The following is a 13629-nucleotide window of genomic DNA, read 5'->3' on the forward strand; positions in this document are numbered from 1 at the left end:
TCGCAATAAAGATCAACTCGATGAAAATGAACTTGAAGAGACGCAAAAAATAGCCTCATTAAGGATTCATGTTGAGAGGAGGATAAAAAGAATTAAAGGTTACCATATTTTTGACCGGGCCATACCGCATATATTGTCTCCGGTAATTAATGAAATATGGACTGTATGCGCAATTTTAACAAATTTTCAGGGACCCTTAGTAAAAAGTAATAGCAATAATTGTAGCCATTTGTCGCCTGAAATTGATTTAGAAGAAGTAGTAGCTCCGCTCGAAATATCTGTAAAATATGGAAGATTCGTCAGGTTCTTTTGATGAAATTGTATCGGAGGTTGAAAATGACATTAGTTATAGTAGCTTAGAAGAGTGTGATTTCTGATTCAGTGCTGCCAGATGTATAATAATTATTATTGTACCTGAAGTAGTTTAGGACTATTCAATAATTATTTTCCAGTATGAAATAATTTTTTATTAAAAGCTAATTTTTTTTGCGATATAAGGAAGCATTTGTTCAAAATAAAACCTATCTAATTTAAATCTCAATTCATTCCACGCTTATTTGTTAAAACGAATTCTTTCTACTATTAGGCCATTTGGCAGATATACCACAAAATCGCACCACTGCATAGTTGCCGCAGCCAACTGTCCGAGCACTTGACTGTAATGCATATGGTTTTTTATAAGACTTGGTTTTAAATCCATTTCTTCCATGTAAAAATCTTTATCAACAAGAGCTTGCTCTACAGTTCCATCTTTAAAAGAGTATGCACATTTTACTTCTATTATACCTACACTTGGAGTTTCGGAAGGATCGTAAACAATTCTATCTGGCGACGCTCCAAGATGTGGAAAGCTTGGGTTAATAATAAACCCACAAGAGGTCACTTCTACATCATGTCCAATGTTTTTCATACAACTTATACAGGGTCTTTTTTTTTGCTCGGAAAAGTGTTTTTTTTCAAAAACTATTTATAGTACCGATTTCAAATTTGGAAGGTCAATTCTCTATACCGGGGGACATCAGTTTGAGAAATTTGAGCGTTTTCGGTAATGTTTTTCACCAATTTTGAAAAATTATTTTTCGACCACTAGGTGCGAGATAAAAAATTTCTATTATAAAGTTGTAGGCCGTCATCGAAAACCCTTAAAATTTGTTCACTCGACGAAAAACAATTTATTTATCAGTGAAAATTCGAGCTTGAAAAATTTACAAGTTGGTGAAGCCAAATTACGATTGTTTGAAACGATAATTGAAACCGAATTACCTAATCCAGTTGAAACTTTGGTTAAAAAAACGACCGGATTTAAAAAACACGAGGCTATAGGTCAATCCTAAACATGCATTGGGTATTTAAAGGAAAACTTTGGGAGATTATTATCAGTGTTTGATAATATTTCGAACAATGCCTCGTTATTCAGTAGCTGAGCGTACCGAGATAGTTGCCATTTACTATGGAGAAGCAGCGCAAAACCTTAGAAGAGTGACTGAAATCTTCGCAGAAAGACATCCAAATGGAGCGCCATCTGTAAATACAGTAAGACGAGCAATTCACGATTTGTATCAATTTGGTAACTTGCAACCTAGGTTTCGCGGATTGGGTCAACCGGATTTAGACTTCGAGAACAATGTACTCGCGTACTTTGTGGCATATCCTCGTCACAGTTGCGCGTAAGAATCGCTATCACCCATACAGAGCTACGCTCCACCAAGGACTAATTGACGGAGACCATCAAAGACGTTATGAATTTAGCAACTGGTTACTAAATGCTGTCCAAGAAGATAGACAATTTTTGCGCCATGTTTTGTTCTCCGACGAAGCGTAATTTTCTAGAGATGGGCCCTTTAATCATCAAAACAGCCATCTTTGGTCTGACATCAACCCACATTGGGGTTTTGAATATCATCACCAGGTTCAATTTGAACGGGTCAATGTTTGGGTTGGACTTGTTGGAAACCGTTTGATTGGTCCCTTTTTCCTGCCGACGAACCTCAACGGCCAAAGGTATTTACATTTTCTACAGAACGAACTGAGTGACGCAATCGACGACCTTCCATTGGCTGAAAGACGTCAGTTGTGGTTTCAGCAAGATGGCGCCCCTCCGCATTTTTCCCGGCAAGTAACTGAGCACCTCAACAACGAGTTTCCTGAAAGGTGGATAGGGAGAAATGGTCCAGTGCATTGGGCAGCAAGGTCACCTGAACAAACACCGCTGGATTATTTTCTCTGGGGATTCGTTAAAGCAAAGGTATACGCCACGCCCATTGAAACTAGGGAGGAACTCATTAGACGAATAATCAGTGCTTGCCGAGACGTCACACCAGAAATGGTAGAGAAAGCGTTTGAGAACTTAATTGTCCGCGCACAAACCTGTGTTGCAGCCAATGGTGATATTATTGAAAATGTTTTGTAAAAATTTATGTGAATAAAATATCTGCATTTAAAAACCAAACGTGTACATTTTTTCAAGTGTGAAAACTCTACTACGTTTGTATTAGACTTGTTCCCTTTTCAATTATCGTTTCAAACAATCGTAATTTGGCTTCACCAACTTGTAAATTTTTCAAGCTCGAATTTTCACTGATAAATAAGTTGTTTTTCGTCGAGTGAACAATTTTTAAGTGTTTTCGATGACGGCCTACAACTTTATAATAGAAATTTTTTATCTCGCACCTAGTGGTCGAAAAATAATTTTTCAAAATTGGTGAAAAACATTACCGAAAACGCTCAAATTTCTCAAACTGATGTCCCCCGGTATAGAGAATTGACCTTCCAAATTTGAAATCGGTACTATAAATAGTTTTTGAAAAAAAACACTTTTCCGAGCAAAAAAAAAGACCCTGTATATTTATCCACTGCTATGGGTTCATTAGTCAGTCCATATTTCACACTCGCTATTTTACTTAAGTTCTTACTTTCCACTATATTAGCAACACTTTTCTCCGTCCATGCCTGCACACGCTTATACACTAATCCAAATTTGGACGCGCTTAACCTAGTAAGTCTTTCCTTTTTCCACAAGTGACATGCACTTTGGCTTCTTGTGTCCCTTTCAATGGAGGCAGCCTGAACTCCATTTACTTGATTTATCTAAAATAATAGAAAGTATGTATAACATTTTAACTTTTTCACAAAATTAAAATATTACCTTTAATATTTTGTATTGCTCTTCTGGTAGTGGCAGGTAACAGCTTAACAGATCCCAATCTGAACTAGGAATGTTAAAATTGACCTTTCTTGCATATAAATTAGGATTAACATCTACTGAGAATTTAAAAGAAAATCCATATTCTACTAATGGAATTTGCAAATTTAGAGTGGAAGAGTTAGGAGCTCGACCAAACTGTGTTTTCCCCCATTCTATATTCGTATAATTTTGCTCTAAAATGTCAGCAAACGACCCATCTCCAGTTGAGCGTAAATCAGCTTGGAGCTTTTTCATAGCTTCATTTAACTCCGACTCGGTGCGTTCTCCATACCTACGAGCTTCGTATAGCCTACTTGTTACATTAGGAGTAGAGCCGTTTTCTTTCGGAGCTCCCCAGTTAATATCATGCAGTTTCAGTGGTTTTACACTTTTCCCTCTCGGGCGGTTCCATTTCTGCGGCAACTCGGTACATGCAAGAGTTGGTGGTGCATAGTTATAGTTGTTTTCTTTTAAAAGACATAAAAGCCTTAACAACGCTATAACATGATTACATGTCCCTTTTTTCCCTGCTTTGCACTAACAGTGTCCATCAGTTATTCTAATTGGCTGCGTTGTTGTAATGGCAACCAAGGGAGTATATGGCTCTAGTGTTTTCCGCTGGCTTCGGAAACACTTTCCTTTGACATATACAACTCTCGTTCCACTTAAAATAATAAAACACCATTAAATTTAAAGACAAACAATAAACTGAGATCTATAAAAGAAATACACACCTGTTGAATGAGGTTTGGATAGTTCCACTGTTGATGTAGTTTTCTAAAGTGAACTTGTAACTACGTTCAAACTGCCTTTTAGCTTTAGAGTTTTTTTGGTAATATTCTAAAATATTTTCATGGCTAATTTTGGGTATATTTTCTAACGAATTAGTATATCCAACAATAGGAAAAATTAACCTATTATCTTTAGTTGGTGATATTTCATTTAAAACATTTAAGCCTTTGCCATTAGAAATGCAGCTAACGTTCGTGGACCCGTGCGTCGCCATCTTCAATTTGACCGGATGTCAGGTTTGCCAGACAAATTTCTAAAATCGGAAGTCGCTTAAAACTTCAATATGGCGCCCTGTAAATTCCGGCCCAATTCTCTCATTTATGTATTCAGTAGCCTCAGCAAAGATTGTAAATTCATCCAACCAGTCATCCCAAGCATCAGCTGGTTCAGCTCCCAGAATTAATGGTGTAGGAGGCGGGAAAGTGGTAGTCGTGGTTGCCATGAGGGTGGTGACTTGGCGGGAAAAGAGACAAGGCCCAAAACGGTTTTTTAGAAATACGGTAAATGGTGTAAGAAACAAAGAGTTCCCAAAATATGATTTAGGAAAAGCAATAATGAGCAATAAAATACATAACTTCTGACACCATGTTGTGTTTGTTGTGTAAATTACAATACTGTCTAACTTAGTTTTATAATAAGGCTAATAATGAAGAATCTTTTATATCTTTATTTTGTTCTTGTCTGACTATCTTAGGCAGGCCTCACTCATTAGCGCCCTCCATTAGATCACATGATCTCAGTACGTAACACTTTAAAGTCAGCTTATAGCAAAACCAGATAAAAATTCTAATGAAACAATATGAGGCTTACATGAATTTTGCACTTTAGTTTACTTTCATCATTCCAAATCAATGATAATAACGCTTCATATTTTTATTTTACAACTACATGATCTGCCGAAGACAATAAGAAACCTAAGAAAACGCGGTTGGTTAAGCCAAATGCAGGAAAATAATAAAACTTTACTCTTTCAAGTCCTCCCAAGTCAGCTTTCGGCACACTATTTAATTGAAGGCGATAACGAAGTTAATGGCTGAATACTATTAAATCTGAACTCTTCAGAGACGTTCCCGTTGAGCTTTCAACATAGCCATATTTAACTGAGTTGAGAAAATATACAGGCGTTCTACGGTATCGCCTCCCAAATTTAGCCGGGAGGGCCCTTTTCACTATTTGAGAAAATTGAATTTTCGTAAATGTTTAAGATTTGTTTGTTAAAAAACTAATGGGCTCATTCAAAACCAGATATTATTATGTCTTATAATCGAAATCGTAGTTTTCGATACAAGTCAAAAACGATTCCATCAAAGCTCCTACAATGGCAGAAAATAGTTTTTTACGATTTGTTTATAAAATAACTTATCGGTTAATCCGAAATCGAACAGCACAGAATTTAAGAACTGATACCGTACAATGACCCAAAATAACATAAGGACTCTCTTAAAGCCGAAATGGAGCACGCGAAGAATTTAAACGTCGTTTCAGAATGACGTTGACGAACGAAGGAACCATACCTCGCTTATAATATAGATGCACTTCTCATAGACAATTCAATCTTTAATATTAAATCGCTCCTTTAACCATGAGCTTAACCCAACGGGGGGCATTCGCCGTATCGCGACGTTAGTCTCTCTTATTTTGGCTGTGACAGAAAAACCTTTCGCGCGCCGGAGCGTACCACATCACAAATTCCCCAGTTCTCTGAGGAGCTAGTAATTCGGGAGGGCTAAGATGATATTTACGTTTGTCTGAATGCCGCAGATTTTTTGAACCACCATAAAACATACATATATTTTTAACTGTATATAGGGTTTATATTAATTTTTTTTATTACAATTTATGTTTAATTTTTTTATTGAAAATTTATATTTAATTGTTTCATTAAAATTTATATTTATTTTTATTCTTTTACTTATCTTTATATTTAATTTCATTAGTTAACTACATAAAATGTGTAAGACTTATTTAAAATTCATAAGAAATAAATTATTAATTAATTTGTACTTATTTTATTTCAAATGGTTTAAAAACATACATATTTTTTGTTAAAAACTATTTCAAATGATATCATAGCCACTTCTAAACAACGTTATTATTTAACAATTTTTAATTACACTTATGTTTTAAATTTTAACATTTTCTCATCCGCCCTTCGTTGAGCGTCGCTCTCTTTATTAAACACAATTAAAAATTTCATTCTAATTAGAGTTCTCATTTTTACATAAGCTACTTTAATTTCTCTAGGGTATTTTTCAAATTTTTCACCAATAATATCAGTAACTTTTTTAACTATACTGACTTCTGTAGAAATTGATTTTACATTATCACCACAAATTTTCAAATTCTTTTACATCGTAAAGAAAATTAATAGATGGAACAACCATTACTCCATATCTTAACTGACTCACCCAACTTTGCATTTAATTGGTATTCGTAATTTGTGTACTCGAGTTACATTTTAAACTAATGTTAGGGTATTTTTCCCAAAACTTTTTGGCTACCCAACCAGCCAAATACTCCATTCCACCCTCTTCCTCTTTAATTAAGACTATTTTATTAGTCATGTTCTGCTTTCCAGAGTGTTTTTTTGGGGACTAGTATTGCAAATACTAATGTTATTTTCAAATGATAAATTAGGAATAGTTCTATTTATACTCGTATCAGATTTAGACACGGACATAATTTAATCATTAGAGGTAAAAAAAGTATAAATTTCTTCTACATTAAGAATATCGTCAGTTACAAAATCCAGGTATAGATCTTCGTATGTAATGCCCGATTTATTAAATATGTTAGTGACAAAATATTCATTCGTCGTTTTCGCAACTGTATTAGCGTTATTCTGAACGATTCCTGAATTTTTCCCAAAATTATCATTCTAAGACGATATATGGCATTTAATGGGGTGGTCGTCTAACCCTCCCCGAGTTCTAAACTGCGAAAATAAGTTTTCTAGACAGTCTTGTCTTAACCTGTGTGTAATTATGTTTTTTATACCATACTTTATATTTAGATCGTACCAAAGGCTAATTAATGATTTTGTCGAAGTTAATATACCTTTTTGGAATGTCTGTAAGGAACCGTGTTGGGGAATTTCGTTATTTTTGGTTTAATTTTACTTTTAGGGTTAATTTTTTTGATGCACCTCATGTTGCTTATAAAGTTAATCATGATAAAATACGCGAAGAAGTAGATAAGTCCATAATTAAAAGGGATAATATAGCTAAATCCTAAACAAATTTGAAGAAATTTAAAAACTTACTAATAACTCGTACCGATAGGTCTTCGAGCAACGCGAAACTCGGATCAAATAGATCTTCGAGTAATAAACTAGTTTATTACTCAAAGATCTATTTGATCCGAGTTTCGCGTTTTCTGCTCGAAGACCTATTGGTACGAGTTATTAGTAAGTCTTTTAATTTCTTCAAATTTGTTTAGGATTTAGCTATATTATCCCTTTTAATTATGGACTTATCTACTTTTTCGCGTATTTTATCATCCTTCTCACAGTCCATAGGTGGTTTCTTCTAACTTAACTTATCGTATATAAAGTTAATCATATTAGTAAGAATTTCATTTTGTTCATAAAAATTTACACCAAATGCACTTTTGTTTGGGTTCTTATCATATTTTGCGTACCTGTTCATCACATCAAACCATTTATTAGTTCTCGTTATAAACTCGGCTGTTGCTTTCTGTTCTTCTGATTTCAAATTATTATTTGGTTTTAATCTATCCACTGCCGTAGCAACCGTATGCGATAACAGTTCTGCAGCTAATCCAGTGGCGCCGATCGCTTTTTTCCCCAATGGGGGCCGAAGCTCACTTATAAACTTGGGATGAGGCTGCTGGCAACACTTTCTTGCTACGGATGCTTAAAAGAAAATGGCCTTTAACATCGGCGGTTTTACCAATGGGGGCAGAGCCACTGAGCTAATCTAACATTCTGGCTCGCCATCTGAACGCATTCTAGGTGTAGTTTTGTTATTTGATGACAAGATTTTAACTCGTTATTGTCAAATTTCAAAAGCAACTGCACCGGCGTTTTTAATATTTTGACGTTATTAAACACAAATCCGTAGTCCAGAAACCAGTTACGTATAAGTTTAAGCAAATGGGGGACATCCGCGAAACAATAAATATCGTCATTAGGACTGGCTGGATTAGAAAAATGGGTTCTCTGTATAGATACTCCGAGTCAACGCCAGACCCCCTTATTGCTCGCCCCCATGTCACTAACACACGCGTGAACTTTAAAACCTACCTTATCTAATTCTAGAATGGTAGAAAAAAATTTCTTTAGTAATTTTTTGATCAAAGGTGTAATAAACTGGTTGTTTTCAACTAGAAAATAAGTCTCTCGCCATGATTAATTGCATTTGACTATGCATTCCAACGATTTTGTCACGTTTCGGGTCATATTCGTAGGTTGAGCGCAATTGCACTTCGTCATAAGTTAAGACAGTTATTCTGTCTACTAAAGGCATATTTTTGGCATTGGCTTTCATTAGATTGATAACATCATGTAAAATACCCTCAGAGAAATCTAATTTAGAGGCATATCGCTTTAAAGTAGAAATGTGTGGCCGAGGTATGTTCATTTTGTTTTTCAGGTACAAGTATGATCGCTTACTAAAATATCTCAGAGGAAACGCGTTTGTTAACATTTTTACTTGGCTATTAGAAAATACTTTCTTTAAAATAATTTCACTTTCCGCATTAAGCTTACTCAATTTTTCATTTTCTTTCTTTAATCTAATATTATCTTTTTTAACCTGCTAATTTCAATTTGTGACATTTTGAAATTCATATTTTTCAGTGAAAAATAATTTTTTGTAGGTGTTACTAGTACGATTTTGTTCTATTTTAGTACGATCTTCCAACTTCATAATCTTCAGTTTAAGTATCGAAATTTTGTCAATGGCCTCTGACCGATCACACTTTAATTTTCTTTTGTTATTGTCACAACTTACTATTGAGGAACCCGTGCTCTTTGTACTATCTTTTTCTTCATTTTGACTTGAAACTCTTTATTTTCTTTGCATTCAGGCTGAATATCACAAGTTTAATTTGATTAAGAATGGGGAATTCTCCTTGGTTTAAAGAAGTATCACAGCATACTTTAGGAACTTCAATAGTATCAAAAATGTTGGGGACATATGAGCCTTGTGAAATGCCTGTTGGCACAATATAATTTGGACAGTTCTTGGCTGAGGGTGTCATTGAGCTTGAAAATATATCACAGGATTCTTTAGGAACTTCAACAATATCACTGGTCACTTCTAAAGGTTGTAAACTTTCTGGGGACTCAATATTCAGATTATATTTTCTTGAGCGAAAATTTTGGTTATCAACTATTTTACAAGACACTCTTTTTTTTAATCATTCTTGGCAGATCTTAAGGTTGCACGGGATGGTCTAGTTGCCAAACTAAAAGGACTAGTTGATTTAATGTGAGGTAGATTTTGAGTAGGAGTAACATTTCTTTTCAGTATTCTTCGAGACTTTGATTCACTTGGCAATAACCGGGCCGTAAGGCAACTTTCATAGTCATCATACTTGAAATGTCTTGAACACACTCTAGCATTTTTAATATTGATGCATTCTGGTTTACCACATTGCTCTAACCACTTATTTCTGGTATTTATATCTCTAGGGAAGTTGTGATATGTAGTATCTAAGTCCCTAGTTTCTCGGTTGGAATTGTTACAACCCAATTCGCAACACTTCATAATTGGCATAATTGAAATTTTGAATAGCTCATACTATTTCATATTTATCCTGAAAAATAATTATAAAAATCAATAAAGCTAATCCTGAAGATTCATATAGCTAAGCCTTGTTTTCGACTTGTTAAAAAAAGGTATTATCTGGGATTAATATAAGGAATTATATAATTTTACAGTTCTCAATCAATTACATATTTTAAACTATGTATTATTTATTTAACGTACCTTTTATCTTCCAAAAGTTTATTTCATCTCGTGCCTCGGCTTTGTTTGCATGTACCATAGATATAGCAAACGTATGTAAAGGTCTAGATAAAATATTTCAAAGCGAGTTGCAACCTTTTTATAGGAAATTCTGAATCGTGATGATTGATTGTTCACAGAAATATTCCTAGCCCTTGCTCAAAGATATTAATTCACTATCTTATCGTGGAGTTAATTAAATCTGAGAGAGGGGGTTACATACAGGGGAAAGAAAAAAAGCAAAAATGGGGAAGATTCGAATTCAGAATGGAAACCCTTTGTCGTTAATCAATCACAAAATCTTTATTTAACACTTAATTTTATAAAAACACTAAAGTACAAAAATTAACAAAATTCGGGGGGATCAGAGGGGATAATCTTACTTTGCTTCTAGTGATGGTTAGGCCATCTCTGCTATGGTTCTTTTAGCTTTTTTCAACATACAAGGGGGAACTTATACAAGGGGGAACTTAAACCTAAAAAAATACACTCTTGATCTTAAATTAATTAATGAAACTATCTCTTACTATCTTCTATGGGATCGGTTCCGGTATCCTTACTCTCAGGCATCTTGAACTCAAAGAACATAAGGAGCAGAAACAAATATACACTTACACTTAATAATAAACACTACAATTAAACTACTACAATTAGAGATTCGACAATTAAACACTGGCAATGTTAACTCAAAATAAAACAATAGAAAAACGGCTACAACGAGGGTACAATGTGAACTAAAATATAGTCCGAACTGCATAAATACACGAAGCGGAATGAACTCTTAACCTCGAGGGGGCCTGCTTTAAACCTTTTTCTCGAACAATAGCGTGGGGTTAAACTTGCTTTCTCAGACTTTTTCTCTTCGTTTTACTGACTATTTCTTATTTCGACAAGGGGGGAGGGGGGGTTTATGATTAGGAATTTTCTACTCATCATTTTATTTCGGTGTTCTCCACTACGTTGTCGTCTCTTCGTTTACGGGGTTTTTCGTTCCTCGGTTTACGTAAGATGCCCGACACACGCACTTCACAGAACGGGACGTCTTTGTGGGCTGCTTGTTAACACGTGTTCCTTATTCACACTCTTTCTATTTCTCTTTATTTACTCGTCTACGGCTTGGCGGCCGGATTGCGGGTTTCTTCCTATATTCTTTTACTTCACAAGCTGATGGGGGCCTAGGAACTTCGGGTTTCGGTCTGAAATATCCGGCTAGGCTAGGGAGTCGGTCTTGGTCATCTGGTTTTCTTCCCTCGGTACGGCTAGATATTGGGTCATCAACAGGTGATTCGAGGGTGTTGAGGGCATTACGTTTCCCGGATTCACTACTGCTCGGCTTATACTCTTGCGGTCGGAATGTCCTGGATGTAGGTCATCTAGGCAGTCAGTGAGGGTTGTTTCAATCATGAAGGCTGCATTAAGGGTTAATTATAAACTAAGCGCGACTTCATCGCGCGTTATTATATATTTATCTTGACATGGTCTTTCTCTCGCCCGGGAAACAGAGTTATCCGGGTAATGAAGGCGGACTTCCTTCCTGGTACAAGTTGAGTTCTCTCCAGAGTCAGAATTCTGTCTTTTTGGCGCTCTGTCTCTTGGTTTTGTTCCGGGGATTTTAGGGCAGAGTTGAAAATAAAAAGTAATTGGTGACCTCCTATTTTTTTGGGTCATTGGTGCACCCAAGACTCGTGTCCTGTCATTGGATGTATGACGTTGTCTGACCCACGAAAGGTCCCTTGGGGTTGGTTCCGCGTGATTGCGGGGGTCTCACGGTTGGTGGGGGAGAAGGTGCAAGGAAATCACGAGGTTATATTTATTTTGTTGTCAAGCGAATATGTCCAGGCACACTTATGACCTATGACCTGGCCTTGGAAAACGTACGCTTCTTGTTGGATCCGGGTTACCTTATAGTTTGCTAGAGGCCCGCTAACATGACAAAGGTTCCATGGGATCGCTGTGAGTTGAGGGAATATTACTGGTTTAGTTCGGCAAAGAAAAACTTGGGTGGGGTCGGTTCGGAGAGTATTGTACCACGGTAATAAAATGAGGAAAAAGACACCAATTATCTCCATATGTCAAGGGCTATAATTTTTCGTATTGCTGAAGGCAGGGATTTAGTTTATAATTTAAATTAAGTACCCTGTTTAATTAATTCTGTCAAATTTATAGTGGGGTTCATTGAGTTCTATCAGATTTATAAACTATATTTAATTTGTATGTATGGTTCGAAAGTTATTAGTTTATCATTAAATTGAGCTCGGAATTCTAAGATATTTGATGTAATGGGCTTTAAAAATACTTAACAATAACAGTCAATTTAGAGGGTCAAGAGTGCGGTTAAAAATGTAATAACAAGAGTAAATAAAACACAAAAAAAATAATATGTAAGTATGCGGGGGAAAGTGAACCTGATGGGTTACAGAGTGAATACGGAGGTGACAGCTAGAAGAAACGAGTAATTTCTGCAGGCTATCCTTATAAGGCGCTGTCTATCGGTAAGAAAGCGCGTGCTATCGTCGCGAGAGCCATTGTCTACTGCTTAGAAATTATGTTAAAAGTCACCAACAGATGGTGGCTAAAGACTTCAGCCTCCAGAAAGGTCAAGCACTTAGTACTAAATGCTAAGAGAGCTCGCGCTCTTGGTCACGTGCCTTCCTCGGTGTCTGCTAGGTGTCAATTCCGTATTTTTGGTTAGGCTTAGACGTCCCGAAATTTATCTAGACCTTTATATACAGTTCTTATATCTATGCCGGCGCCCGGCGCGTCCGCGTGAGCTATCCTTATAGTGCGGCAAGCATTTTTACGAAGCTTGAGCTTAACCTACTTCCGTAATTTTTTTAAACACATTTGTACTCATTTCAGATGAATTTATGGACTATTTACTGCAGGCCAATGTAAATGTTAATTTGCATATCTCCGCTTGAAAACTAGCTATTGGAAGCAAGGTTAAAGGCGAAGCCTTGGTTTTAATTACACTTTTTGCATTATTGAGGTATAATTCTTCAAAAGCATACTTTAAAACGTGGATTTCACAATCCAATACATGAGCTAAGTGTAGCTTAATACTTACCCATAATAAGTCGGAGATGTTAAACAGCTTTTAACAAAAAATTAATGGCCTACTTAGATATTTAATAGGAAGTTTTACGGAAACGTAAGCACACGCAACCCAAAAGTATTATCGTTCGAAATATTTGGAAACATCTCAAAGGTATAATATAATGGTGGTTAGTGAATGAAAATCGGACGCAGTTTAGGGTCTTTAAAATTTGTATGATATTTAATAATTTTTTATTGATTATTAGACGATATTTTATTTCTTAATTCGTTCTAGACGCGTATGAAGTAAACAACAGCTATTTGACAATCGTTTGCAACAGTGGATGTTTAGGAAACCAAAAGTCTAGTTACGCCGTCCGCTGTATTTAGACTTGGCTAAATGAATTCAACTATAATAATCAGCTATACGCTAATAGCCAAGGCACCACCTTGGGCCTAAGTCATCAAGCGACTTTTCTAGCCATTAATTCAGGTGGCCGGGTTACAACGCGTAGGAGGGTGGTGGCACGTACTACATGTCACGTGAGCCAACAGCTCCTTACACTAACTATTACCGTTAACCTCTAAAAGTTTTTATGGAAGGGGATACCGAAGAACTCGATGGAAAACCCATTAAACCAGTGG

Source organism: Leiobunum rupestre, chromosome 7 (assembly GCF_980474605.1).
Source record: "Leiobunum rupestre chromosome 7, qqLeiRupe1.1.hap1, whole genome shotgun sequence".
Lineage (NCBI taxonomy): Eukaryota > Metazoa > Arthropoda > Arachnida > Opiliones > Sclerosomatidae > Leiobunum > Leiobunum rupestre.